Raw genomic sequence first — 12,232 nt, 5'->3', positions numbered from 1 at the left:
ACACACAGTTCATGAAATCGTTCAGTACGAAAGGTCTTATTGTGTAAACCATGTACTGCTAGCCAAGTAACAAAGTGTCTCAGCTCGTAATTACTTCCCTTCCATTCCTCTCGACCCGTATCATCTGAGGTACAGAAGTCGAGACATATTTCATTCTTCTTTTCTGATCTTCTTGTAGGCCTATACCACTTCATGTACGCTAGTGAGGATGGTAGATGAATTCGCAGATGGATGTCTTCCCTGCTAAGCTACTATGCAAATCTAGAAGTCAAGAACTTGGACACACAAATAGCTCGTTAATAATAATAATAATAATAATAATAATAATAATAATAATAATAATAATAATGACCCTCTACTACCGTTACGAATTTCTGAATCGCAGAAGTGTCGAAATTTAGTCCCTGGGTGGTATCTTAACGAACCATGAGGCTGACGTATGTGACCACCTTCAAACGCCGAAGCGCTGAGCCCACCAACTCGGGCGCAGAAATTCAGCGCTCTACCTTCATAAAACCACTCAGCCCGGCCCTTAGCAGTAGACTTGTTTAATTTAGCTCTGAGGTAGCAGTCGGTAGGGTAATTTGCTATTATCCCTGGTCTTTATTTGAATCGGCACAGTTTTACGGCCGGATGCCCTTTCTTGCACCAACCCTATGAACGTCTCTCTGCTGGTTGGTAGTGCGGTGTGTAATATGTACATCATAAGGTGTGTATTTAGACGAACACAATTATCCAGTCCCCCAGCCAGAGGAATTGATCAGACACGGCTAAAATTCCCAGCCCAACCAGGAGCCGATCCCGAGGTCCTCTGAATCAAAGTCCGCTACGCTGATCATTCATTCAAGGAGTTGAACTCGGGGTGGCATTTACTGTATTCTGAAATTATGTATTCCTACTTAGTATCACGAGAATTCCACTGTTGCTTGCTCTCCAGAAATCAGCTTATAACTGCGCTTGAGAAGTATCCGAGATATAAGGCTGTCATTTTCAATGTCTGTCCTTGCGGCTTATCCATTGTTATTACAACGCAGTCAGTCATTTTGGACATTTGAATTCAACAGGTACGTCGTGTGTATACATTCACAAAGCCAAGGTGAGAGACAAACTCAATAGTAGTATTGCAACAGCAGTCGGTAGAACCGTGTCCAGGTAATATTAAAACCAATATTTAATGCTAGTGAGTAAAGACGTAAGAAGAATACAGCATAACACATTGGGAGTTGGCGAAGTAGGCAAGCTGAATAAAATTGTGCTTCGGATTCCTTGCCTGTCATCATCATATCAAGTCAAGTAAAACTACTATACTATATCAGCTTGCTAGCTTATTTACAGTAACTGTACTGGATTTTCCTAGTCTAAAGATCTCCCACCCTCTAGCTTTCCATGGAGTAATTTGACTGCTGTGAGGGAATGATGATTTCTTTAATATCTTTGGAACATTCACCTGGTTTTGCCCCATCTCCCCACCATACAATAATCACCAGCACCCTGAGGTGTGAGCGATGCTAGTAATACCATTCCTTCTGCAGCCAGTCCCTGCTATGAATGGTGTGAAAATGTTGCTCATAGGGTTGGTTCGTGCATGCATTTCAGTGGGCTTGGCGGACTGATATGTAACAGCAACTTCTGGCTCGGCGAGGAAAGCAACGGGAAACTACCTCACTCCTCATTTCCCTAGTAGCCTCTTCAGTCATGCCTAGGCCATCTATGACAGCCGATGGTGGAGCTGTTGAGGATTCAACCAGCCTCAGGGCTGAAGACTGAACATACCTCGTTTGATACCATATATTTGACACTGTGCCAGAAGCAGACCAACAATGGTAAAAATTGTAAAAGAGCTGCGATACACAAACGAAGCAAGCAACCGTATAGTATACGTGTTTAAAAGCAATGGGCCCCATAGATACGCTTATAACCTGAATTTCGGGACGTGTATTTCCATCTTGATTCAAGCATCGCTTCCGTAGACCTGGCTAAGGCATTTTATGAAATTCAATGCGAGAAATTATTCATGGTACTGAAGGAATTGTGTGAGCCTCCGTGGCTCAGGCAACAGCGCGCCGACCTCTTACCGCTGGGTTCTGTGGTTCAAATCCCGGCCACTCCATGTGAAATTTGTGTTGGACAAAGCGGAGGCGCGTCAGGTTTTTCTCCGGGTACTCCGGTTTCCCCTGTCATCGTTCATTCCAGTGACACTCTCCAATATCATTTCATTTCATCTGTCAGTCAGAACAGACTTCGGCAGTCAGCACAGTTCCTATCCTCGCCGGTAGATGGGGGCTTCATTCATTCTATGCCTGGCCCAGTCGAATGACTGAAAACAGGCTGAAGATTTTCATTTTTGCTGAAGGAATTGGGTGTCAAATACAAAGACAGGAGAACAACGTATAGATAGTGCGAGAATAAGATGGCCGTTGTACGACGCGACGTACAGAGTATGAAACGGAAGCTCACGTCATGTAAGGAGTTCGGCAAGGCTGCTTGCTCTCGCCAATCCTTTTCAAAGCGTGCATCCAAAAAGCCACAGATAAAGTGTAGGATCATTTACCAGTGACCGGAAGCATTAAGATTCAAGGGGAAATAATTAGCATGCTCCATTTTGCAGACGATACTGCAGTCTTTGTAGAAACAGAACAAGACCTGAACATGGTCCTAGTACAGATGAAAAATGCCTTCAGCACATACAAACTTCGTATCAACAAACCAAACAACACTATGGTCCTTCTCAGTAGCCGGCACTTCGGAGTGTCCCACAGTATGTGAAGTACTGAAAAATGTGTGAGAGGTCACGTATTTCGGTCGATAACAGAAATATGAGAGAAATAGCAGGTCGCATCAGCCAAGACAAAACAAGCATTTAATAAGCGAAGCAAACTCGTCACATCAAGCAACATCAGTTTGTATAAATCTGAGGAAACGCCTGGTAAGTAGTCTACGTGTGGAGCACACTGCTGTGTGCAAGTGACATCTAGACTTGGTTGATAAGGGACGGATTGAAGCATTCGAAATGTGGTGGTGAAAATTATGTGGATATATAGAACAACAAATGATGAAACGCTGAACAGGATTGGAGGGAGGTCATGTTTATGGAGCATGCTAACTCGGAGAAGAGACAACTGGAGAGCATGTCTTGAGACACGAAAGTCTCCTACACACAATAGTGGAAGGTTTTAGGAAGGAAAACAACGCAGATGTAGTCTACGTTTGGTGTGCGTGGAACAAATAACGCGGGACAAGTACTTAGAGCTGAAGAGACTAACTGCAGCCTGAACAATATGGAGAGCTGCTGCAAACTAATCTTCGGTCTTAACACCGCAGCAGGAGAAGATATTTCCATCTCGAAAACATCCCGTACGGTACTGATCAGCTGAGTATTTTTTTTTTTTGGCTAGTTGCTTTACGTCGCAGCGACAGAGATAGGTCTTATGGCGACGATGGGACAGGAAAGGGCTAGGAGTGGGAAGGAAGCGGCCGTGGCCTTAATTAAGGTACAGCCCCAGCATTTGCCTGGTGTGGAAATGGAAAACTGCGGAGAACCATTTTCAGGGCTGCCAACAGTAGGGTTCGAACCTAGCTCAGTTTGAAACGAGGGCATCTTGATTAGAAGCTGGTGACGCTATTACTGATTCAAAATCGCTTAGAAGGAAGACATTTAAAACGAACGCCCACAGAGAATGATTAATATATTTTACAACACCATTCCTTTTCATTTTAAAATCGCTGTTGTACTTTTAACTTTGCATTTTCTCAGTTTATCTTCCAATGGGCTCATCCTCCGTCTGAGCGAGGGATTACTCCCTTGCCGAATTTGTATCGCCTCTTGTCCGAAATTGAAGCTGCTGATCGGCCGATCCCTCAAGCGACCGCGAACAAGGTCTTGGTGTGGGCAAGGACGTAGAAGTGCTAGATTAAATTCGATTAGAAAGTGGTCACAGACTTTCGGAATGTTTTTCTTCCTGGCGTTTTCCCCGCGACAGTGCAGGGTCCGCTAATTTGCATGTCATTTTCCATTTGTTCCTGTTAATGGCATCATCAGGTCTGACACCCACGGGTTTCATGTCCTTGAGATGATCAAGCCTGCGATTTCCTCCTGCATTCTACTGGACAGCCGCCTTAGTAATTGATGGATCGTCTCTTCTCATGACGTGTCCATATCGTCGGAGGAGAGCTTCCCGCCTATTGTCCGAAATTGACGCAACTCCCATCCGTTGTCTGAAAGCGTCATTTCTGACATGGTCGAGTTTTGTATGTCATCAAGACCGACGGAGAATTTTCATTTCCATTCCATAGAGGGCTTGGTCGTATCTTATTGAGGCTGGCTAGCATTCTGAACCAAGGTCAGTAACTGCAATCGCTTAAGTGCGGCCAATATCCAGTATTCGGGAAACAGTGGGTTCGAACCCCACTATCGGCAGTCCTGAGGATGGTTTCCTTGGTTTACAATTTCACACCAGGCAAATGCTGGCTCAGTCCGGTGGTATTTGAAGGTGGTCAAATACGCCAGCCTCGTGTCGGTAGATTTGCTGGCACGTAAAATAACTCCTGTGGGACCTAAATTCCGGCAGCTCGGAGTCTCCGAAAACCGTAAAAGTAGTTAGTGGGACGTAAAGCAAATAACTGTATGTGTGCCACGGCCGTTTCCTTCCCACTCCTATCCCATCGCCGTTACAAGACGGAGCGATGTAAAGCGAATTTTAAAAATTAAAATTAAAAATACTATCGTCTATATGTTATAAGAGATTTCAGACTATCAGAATTTTGCCCTAAAATACAATTCTTGGAATTTACTTTACGTCGCACCGATAAAGATAGGTCTTATGGCGACGATGGATAGGAAGGGCCTAGCAATGGGAAGGAAGCGGCCGCGGCCTTAATTCAGGCATAACCCCAGCATTTGCCTAGTGTTAAAAATAGGAAACCATGGAAAAACATCTTCAGGGCTGCCGACAGTGGGGTTCAAACCCACTATCTCCCGGATGCAAGCTCACAGCTGTGCGCCCCTAACCGCACGGCCAACTCGTCCGGTAAATAGAATTCTTACTTGTGGCATTAAATCTATCAATACGGGCTTGTCATATTTTACACTCACGATCACAAGGGACTTCGTCTGGATTCATTTCTGTTATATGGTGTAGGCCTACAAAAGGTGCCGATAGTGTGATTCAAACCCCCGTCCGCCATGCCTGTCCTCACGGCCACCGAGCTGGGCTAAGCCTGGTCGCCGTCATTGCAACATAAATAAAACTGGATGTGGGATTAAACTAGGAAAAAGTAATTGGATTGCAGACATATCTATTGCAGACAATATTAAAAACAATCCATTGTAGCTGTGCCTCAGTGTTTCATAAAGAGGATCTCCAGCTCGGTACAAGGAGTCAGGTTGTGTCCATCATCAAATTTAAAAGGGTGGGGGGTTATAGAGGTTATTAGCAATTTTAATTATTGTGGCCGTATTGTGTCGGGGATCACAATGGAGTTTGACGTCAGTCCATTTAGCCGATGGTCGGGCGCTGCAGAGTGGCGGCCTGTGTTTATATTGGTTTATATCACATCTCACTCAGACCCCATATTGTCTCACTCCGCCCGCTATGTGTTCGCTTCAATTTACTTTTCAAGACAGGGACCCCCCATCTCCCTTCATCAATACCGACGTTATTTAGCTGGATTTAAAGAGAGTTCTTCTTATTCAACCTTATGCCCTTTCAGGTGGCTTGTGTCCTTACACAATTCTTAGAAGAAGTTCAGGCCAGTGCAGATCTCTTTGTGCCATTCCCCTTTTCTGAACCAGTCCCAACGTAGTCTATTCCGTTGAATTTGGTTCATTATCTTTCCTCTTCTACCCACAGACCGAACTTGCAAAGTCTGTTTTGGCTTTCTCCCTTTATCTTTTCTGATCTGAGGATCCAACACCGCAAATCCTCTCTCTCTATATAATATTGGTTCAGGTATTTCCCACTTACCGTGGCGTATCTCAAAATTTGGCGAAGGATAGAAATCATCCACGCTATTCTGGACCTTTTGTAAGAAGTAATTTAAAGGAATGTTCCCAAGGTGTCTACATTTGACAGAGTTGGAGGGGTGGGGGGAGGGTTATCCACGATCCCTTAATTTTTTTTTCTATTGGCTTTACGTCGCACCGACACAGATAGGTCTTATGGCGACGATGGGACAGGGAAGGGCTAGGAGTAGGAAGGAAGCGGCCGTGGCCTTAATTAAGGTACAGCCCCAGCATTTGCCTGGTGTGAAAATGGGAAACCACGGAAAACCATCTTCAGGGCTGCCGACAGTGGGGTTCGAACCTGCTATCTCCCGAATACTGGATACTGGCCGCACTTAAGCCACTGCAGCTTAATTAAGTTAGGTAGTGCTTCCACTTATGTCAACCTCCTCATTCTAGGTCAATCGTTAGAGCATCAGTTGCGGATGAAGTATAATGCAATCGTGTTCAATTCGAGTGGTCCACAGCGGGCGACTAGCGCACTGTACAGTTGTCCTGGCAGTAGCTAAGATCCTAACCAACAGAGCAGAAATAGGAAAGCCACCCTGAAAGCTGTAGGTTCAGGTTCCACCGGTGTCCGGTTGACCAATTTCGCCATGCATGTGTTTTATGTACTCGACATAACCCAACAATTAAAAGCCTATTAGACGTATAATTTTACTGAGAAAGCAAAATATTCATATCACGACAACCCTTGGTCTTCTGACCACGACGTACAAGATTTTTTTGCTAGTTGCTTTACGTCGTACCGACACAGATAGATCTTATGGCGACGATAGGACAGGAAAGGCCTAGGCATGCGAAGGAAGCGGCCGTGGCCTTAATTGAGGTACAGCCTCAGCATTTGTCTGGTGTGAAAATGGGAAACTACGGAAAACCATCTTCAGGGCTGCCGACAGTGGGGTTAGAACCCACTATCTCCCGGATGCGAGCTCACAGCTGCGCGCTCCTAACCGTACGGCCAACTCGCCCAGTAAGTGCAAGATTTGAGAGGCCTAGAGAATGTTTCATTTCCACGACATTCATGATTCTTTCCTTTCTTTTGGCGATAGCTAACTTCCTTTTTCGAAAAGTCCCCCCTCTACCTATGTTTCCTTTGGTTACATTTAAGAGAAAATTGCACTTCCTCTTAAAGTTATAATTATATCACCACCGTATCTCTTGTCGTGTTTTTCGATTATTTTGTGTCGGATACCTAATTTCTGTAAATTAGTGGATTGGGTACGTGGTGCAGGCAAGCTAGCATTCGAGAGAAGGTTCAAAACCCACCATCAGCAGCTCAGAATAGGGCATTACATTTTCAATTAAGGCCCTGGCCGCTTCCTTCCCCTTCCAGTTTTTTCATATATCACCTAGCCGTTGAAAACCGATCAGAGTTAGAGTAAGGTTAAACTAATACGGCAAAGCTCAGGATAGGGTGGTGTAGAACTACATTGATCAAATGTATGAACTGATAACACAACCATAATTTTCAACCAACTCTTTATGATAAAAAGAAACAGCGTAATGATGTCACTGTATCAAACAAGGCGAGTAACTGATACATAAAATAAGACCTTTGATATATCTTTACAACCGTACACCACATTCTCAAAGCTTTTGTTTTCAATAATTAACTGGTCGGAAAAAAGGTGCTAATATACAAAAATAATCACTGGATCAGAGGAGCAGTGTAGCGAGAGATGATGTTCAATAAAATGCAAGAGTAGACACACAAAACAAATTAGTCCTCATAGACACATACACACATGTTGCGTTAATCCTTTTCAGGTCTTTTCAGCGTGGTGTGCTCGTGTGAGCATGTTAGAGCATTGGTGCTTCCCCTCCGTTTGAAGTTGTGTAACGTGTGATCGCGCAGCTTGCTCCAGCTTCACGCCTGATCGGGCAAGAGAGGGATCTCCACGGCACTGTACACAAACAAGCGACGAGCGATGCAGGTGGAAACACCTTGCCTCCTTTCAGAAACACTGATTTAGCCAAGCCCACTTTGTTTACAGTTGGAAGAGCTTGGGAGCGCTCGCCATACGGCTGTAACCCAGCCGCACAGCAGTTATGTTGCTAAGCCAAAGTTCTACTTTTAAAATGTAGGTTAAAATTAAATTTTAGCATCTTATAATTGAGATAAAATAATTCAGGATTAAAGACATCGTGTCGTACAGCAGTTCATGTTTGAGCGCAACCTGTTGGGATCGTCTTCACAAGGTATTAAAAACGATCCAGATAGACCACATAGGCGTCCGGGAGAATGGGACGTATAAACCGTGTAAATACAGGCTCTCTCTTAGGGCCATTTTCTCCAAATCGAGTTAAACCTGGTATAAATTAAACCCGTTTCACTTTAGTACCTAGTTTAAAGTTGCGTCCATTTTCTCCACCAATTTCTGACACTCGTTTAGTTTAAACGGGCGAGCTGTCGTTGGCGCTAACGTTGGCTGCACTGAAGGAATAGTCGAAGGCATGGTCGATTGGAATTGGCCAATCAGAGCCAAGTAATTCAATGACCGACATTTTTGTAATAATACCAGCTGTTTGTGGCGAATTAATGCTATCGTACGTAGTGAATAAAGAACAAATTCGGCGGGATATTAGCTTTACTGATAAATAAATTGTTTACATTTGTGCGAAGTGTTGTATCATATAATTCTACCTATTGCTGTCTACAATTTATTGGAACGCACTTTTATTTCTTATTTTTCTCTGTCATGCTTTACCATAAACAAGTACCGTGGGCCTAAAACGTGTCTTTTGATGTCTGTATTGTCTTACGGAACACACGGGAACGTTGAAATATTAAAATCCTGGTCTTTCAGCAATAGGCCTATGGTATTCCTTTCCTCAGAAAATCAACATTTATGTGAATTTCAAGTAAAATTCCAAGCATGCTCGGGATCTATCTCCTATCAAAATCCATCGCCCTCGGCCGGGATCAATCTCACAAACCTTGGATCCAGCAGACAGACCACTGAGGATGTATTATTTGCAGATGTATTACTTGATTCCATATTCGTTTATAACATAACCAAGTTCGCGATATGTCGTACTGTATGCATAATACTCTTCTCCCTATAGCATTAATATTTCTATTGCTGGTATGCTGGCAATAGATACGATGAAACATTCTTAACTATAATCTATTCTATTACAAGTTTACTACCAAGCATGAAATACTTTATTGTTTTTCTGATCCTATAAATATATAATCTAGCGATTAGAAATTGTATACCACCGCCTCTCCTACCGTGCCGGTCAACATTCTGATGGTAAAAATATTTTCGACAAATTAGATTCGAACCGTCTTGTCACGGATTCGGACGATGCTGACTTCACGCTTTAGCGACCACAGCCACCACGTACCGCATGAAGAACGGACGTATTACACGACTTATGTACGAATATTTTTATGCTTCACATTACAGTATTCATACCACGAACAGTATTTTACAGTATATAATATTATAAGGAGACTGCAATTTAAGGTCTGTGGTCCCCGTTGTTAATGAAAAAAATGCCTGCTGCATCATATCTTAAAGTAACCAGAATCATTGCTTCTAGCGAAATAGCATTATTTCGTGCAGTTGACGTTTTAAATGAATCCTTCTTCGATACTAGACAATCCTTGCTGTTCGCTTATGAATTATAAATCCATCAAAGAACTCCGTTACATCCGATTTTCCAAGATTGTAAACTTTTGTTGGGACGCGGCTTCTTAACCTCTCTTGCACATCAAAATTATTTCCTATTTAACCAAAGACTTCAATAAATTCTCCCATTTTTCTAATGCTAATACTAGGTTATAATTTTAGTACGTTTTTCATTAAAGTGCTGCAGTACTGGTAGTCAAAACTAACCCTTCTATCAGGAAAATCACAGATACGTTAATAAAATGTCAAGAAAGTTGAATATAAACAGCAGTTTAAACCAACAATATAGAAGGTTTAACTCTGAGCCAGGTTTAAACTTGATACAAAGTTTAAACCAATATGGGGAAAATGAATGTTAGTTTAAACTGAGACTTAAACCAGATTAAAATAAACCTAGTTTAAACTCATTTGGGGAAAACGGCCCTTAAAAACAAAAACCGTCCAGCGGCGTTTCTTCTCCCCGAGACCTAAGCAGCTGTGCGGGAGGCGCGCGCATTGTTCTTCACCTTGCAAGAAGCGTGCACGTGTTCGATCTAGCATCAATAGCCAGTCTGAATCTCAGCTGTTAACATGGTGAGACAGTTATCATTGAAAAACCGTATTTTCATATGTAAAAGTTATTTCACGCTGGGTTCCGTGGTTCAAATCCCGGTCACTCCATGTGAGATTTGTGCTGGACAAAGCGGAGGCGGGACAGGTTTTTCTCCGGGGACTCCGGTTTTCCCTGTCATCTTTCATTCCAGCAACACTCTCCAATGTCATTTTATTTCATCCGTCAATCGTTCATCATTGCCCCAGAGGGGTACGACAGACTTCGGCAGCCGGCACAATTCCTATCCTCGCCGCTAGATGGGGGCTTCATTCATTCCTGTAGATTTTCAAAAGTCATTTTAAGTACAAGTCATGAGCACAAATTCACGTAATTCTAAATAAATTTGAAACTACTGGCTACGTGCTCAATTAAAACAAAAAACATGGGTGCACACGAATAGTTATAACAGAGCAAAAGCTATATGGAATCCTGAACAGACACCGAATAAATTACTCACAAAATTAGCACAACAAGTATGGGTTTCATTTTCTTCTACACACAGAGCTACGAAGCTGTTACACATCAAACCGTACAGGTTTACACGGGCCCATTGTTTAAAACCTGCTGATCCAGCCACAAGAGTGAGATATTGTGAGTGGAATCCTGCATCACTGAATATTGTTTATTCGACCCACAGCTTGAGTTCTTTTCAGATGAGGGATGGTTTCATTTTAATTGTCGTGTGAACAGTCATACCTCTCGTTATTGGTGTGCAGAAAATTCTAATGGTGGTTATCAAGTCCCTCATTATGCAGGATGACACTTCCATCATCCTTTATAAGGTAAGATTTTATACACGCTTCAAACAGGGCGGCCGCGCGCGACGTAGGTTGGACTGAGGCAGCTGCTGCTGCAGCGCACAGTACAAAGAACGTGCGCTCGGTTTATGCGAGACACCCTGTGCTTAGGTACGCTGTTTGTAATACCGACTCTACGTGAGACAGAATGGTACGGTCCAATCCTAGTCACCTTTGCCTCCAGGAATTAGCTGCAGTTTAGGTGATTACTATTGTAGAAAACTTCTACGGAAGTGTAAGACGATTCCTGGTGGAGAAAGGAACCAACGACCTTCCAGATGAATCAAGCGTCTCTTACTGACTCAGATAGGCAACCGCAAGGCGAGTATTACATAATGCGCAAAATAACCGGTCTGTTTTAGGTGTACAACAACAGATGTTAGTGATATACTGAACACAGATTTTTTTCAAAAAAATATTTGCACTTAAGTAAATCCACGCTGAAAAAATGAAAAGCCGTACGGCTTTCAGTGCCGGGAGTGTCCGAGGAGATGTTCGATTCGTCAGGTGCAGGTTCAGGTGCAGGTCTTTCGATTTGACGTCCGTAAGCGATCTGCGGGTCGTGATGAGGATGAAATTATGATGAAGACGACACATACGCCCAGCATCAGTGCCAGCGAAATTAACCAATGATGGTTAAAATTCCCGACCCTGCCTGGAATCGAACCCGAGATCACTATGACCAAAGACCAGCACGCTAACCATTTAGCCATGGATCTGGACTAAATCCACGCTAATCATGCTGAACACGATATACCACGTTAAAGCCCACCACTGAAGGCAACACTCCGAAGTAAGTTTCGAGTTTACACGAATTGCGTCGCATGGCTACCTCGGCGGCATGTGAAAAGTTGCAGGCAGACGCAACGTTGTCAACCAGCTGAGCCAATGCCGAGTAGCGAGAGTCAGTTATTCGCGGGAGAATAAAATCTCTACAGGAAGCAATTTCTTCCGTTATTTCAAGAGTAAGGAAAAGCGTATAATGAACAAACAAAAAATTAAAATGCGTTGTACGAAGAATGCATGGTTTTACAGAAAATTAATTGAACATGAAAATATTTAAGGAACTCTGAATAACTACAAACACCCAGCCTATTGAGTTATTTTGAAATCACATGTAGGCTTATCTTAACACGAGTGCTTGCTCTTGGAAGAGTAGACTACATATGAAGTTTGGTTGAAATATCTTCTCCCGTTTCCT

The sequence above is a fragment of the Anabrus simplex genome, chromosome 5 (genome assembly GCF_040414725.1).
Source record: "Anabrus simplex isolate iqAnaSimp1 chromosome 5, ASM4041472v1, whole genome shotgun sequence".
Classification (NCBI taxonomy): Eukaryota; Metazoa; Arthropoda; class Insecta; order Orthoptera; family Tettigoniidae; genus Anabrus; species Anabrus simplex.
Note: the sequence above shows the minus strand (reverse complement) of the source record.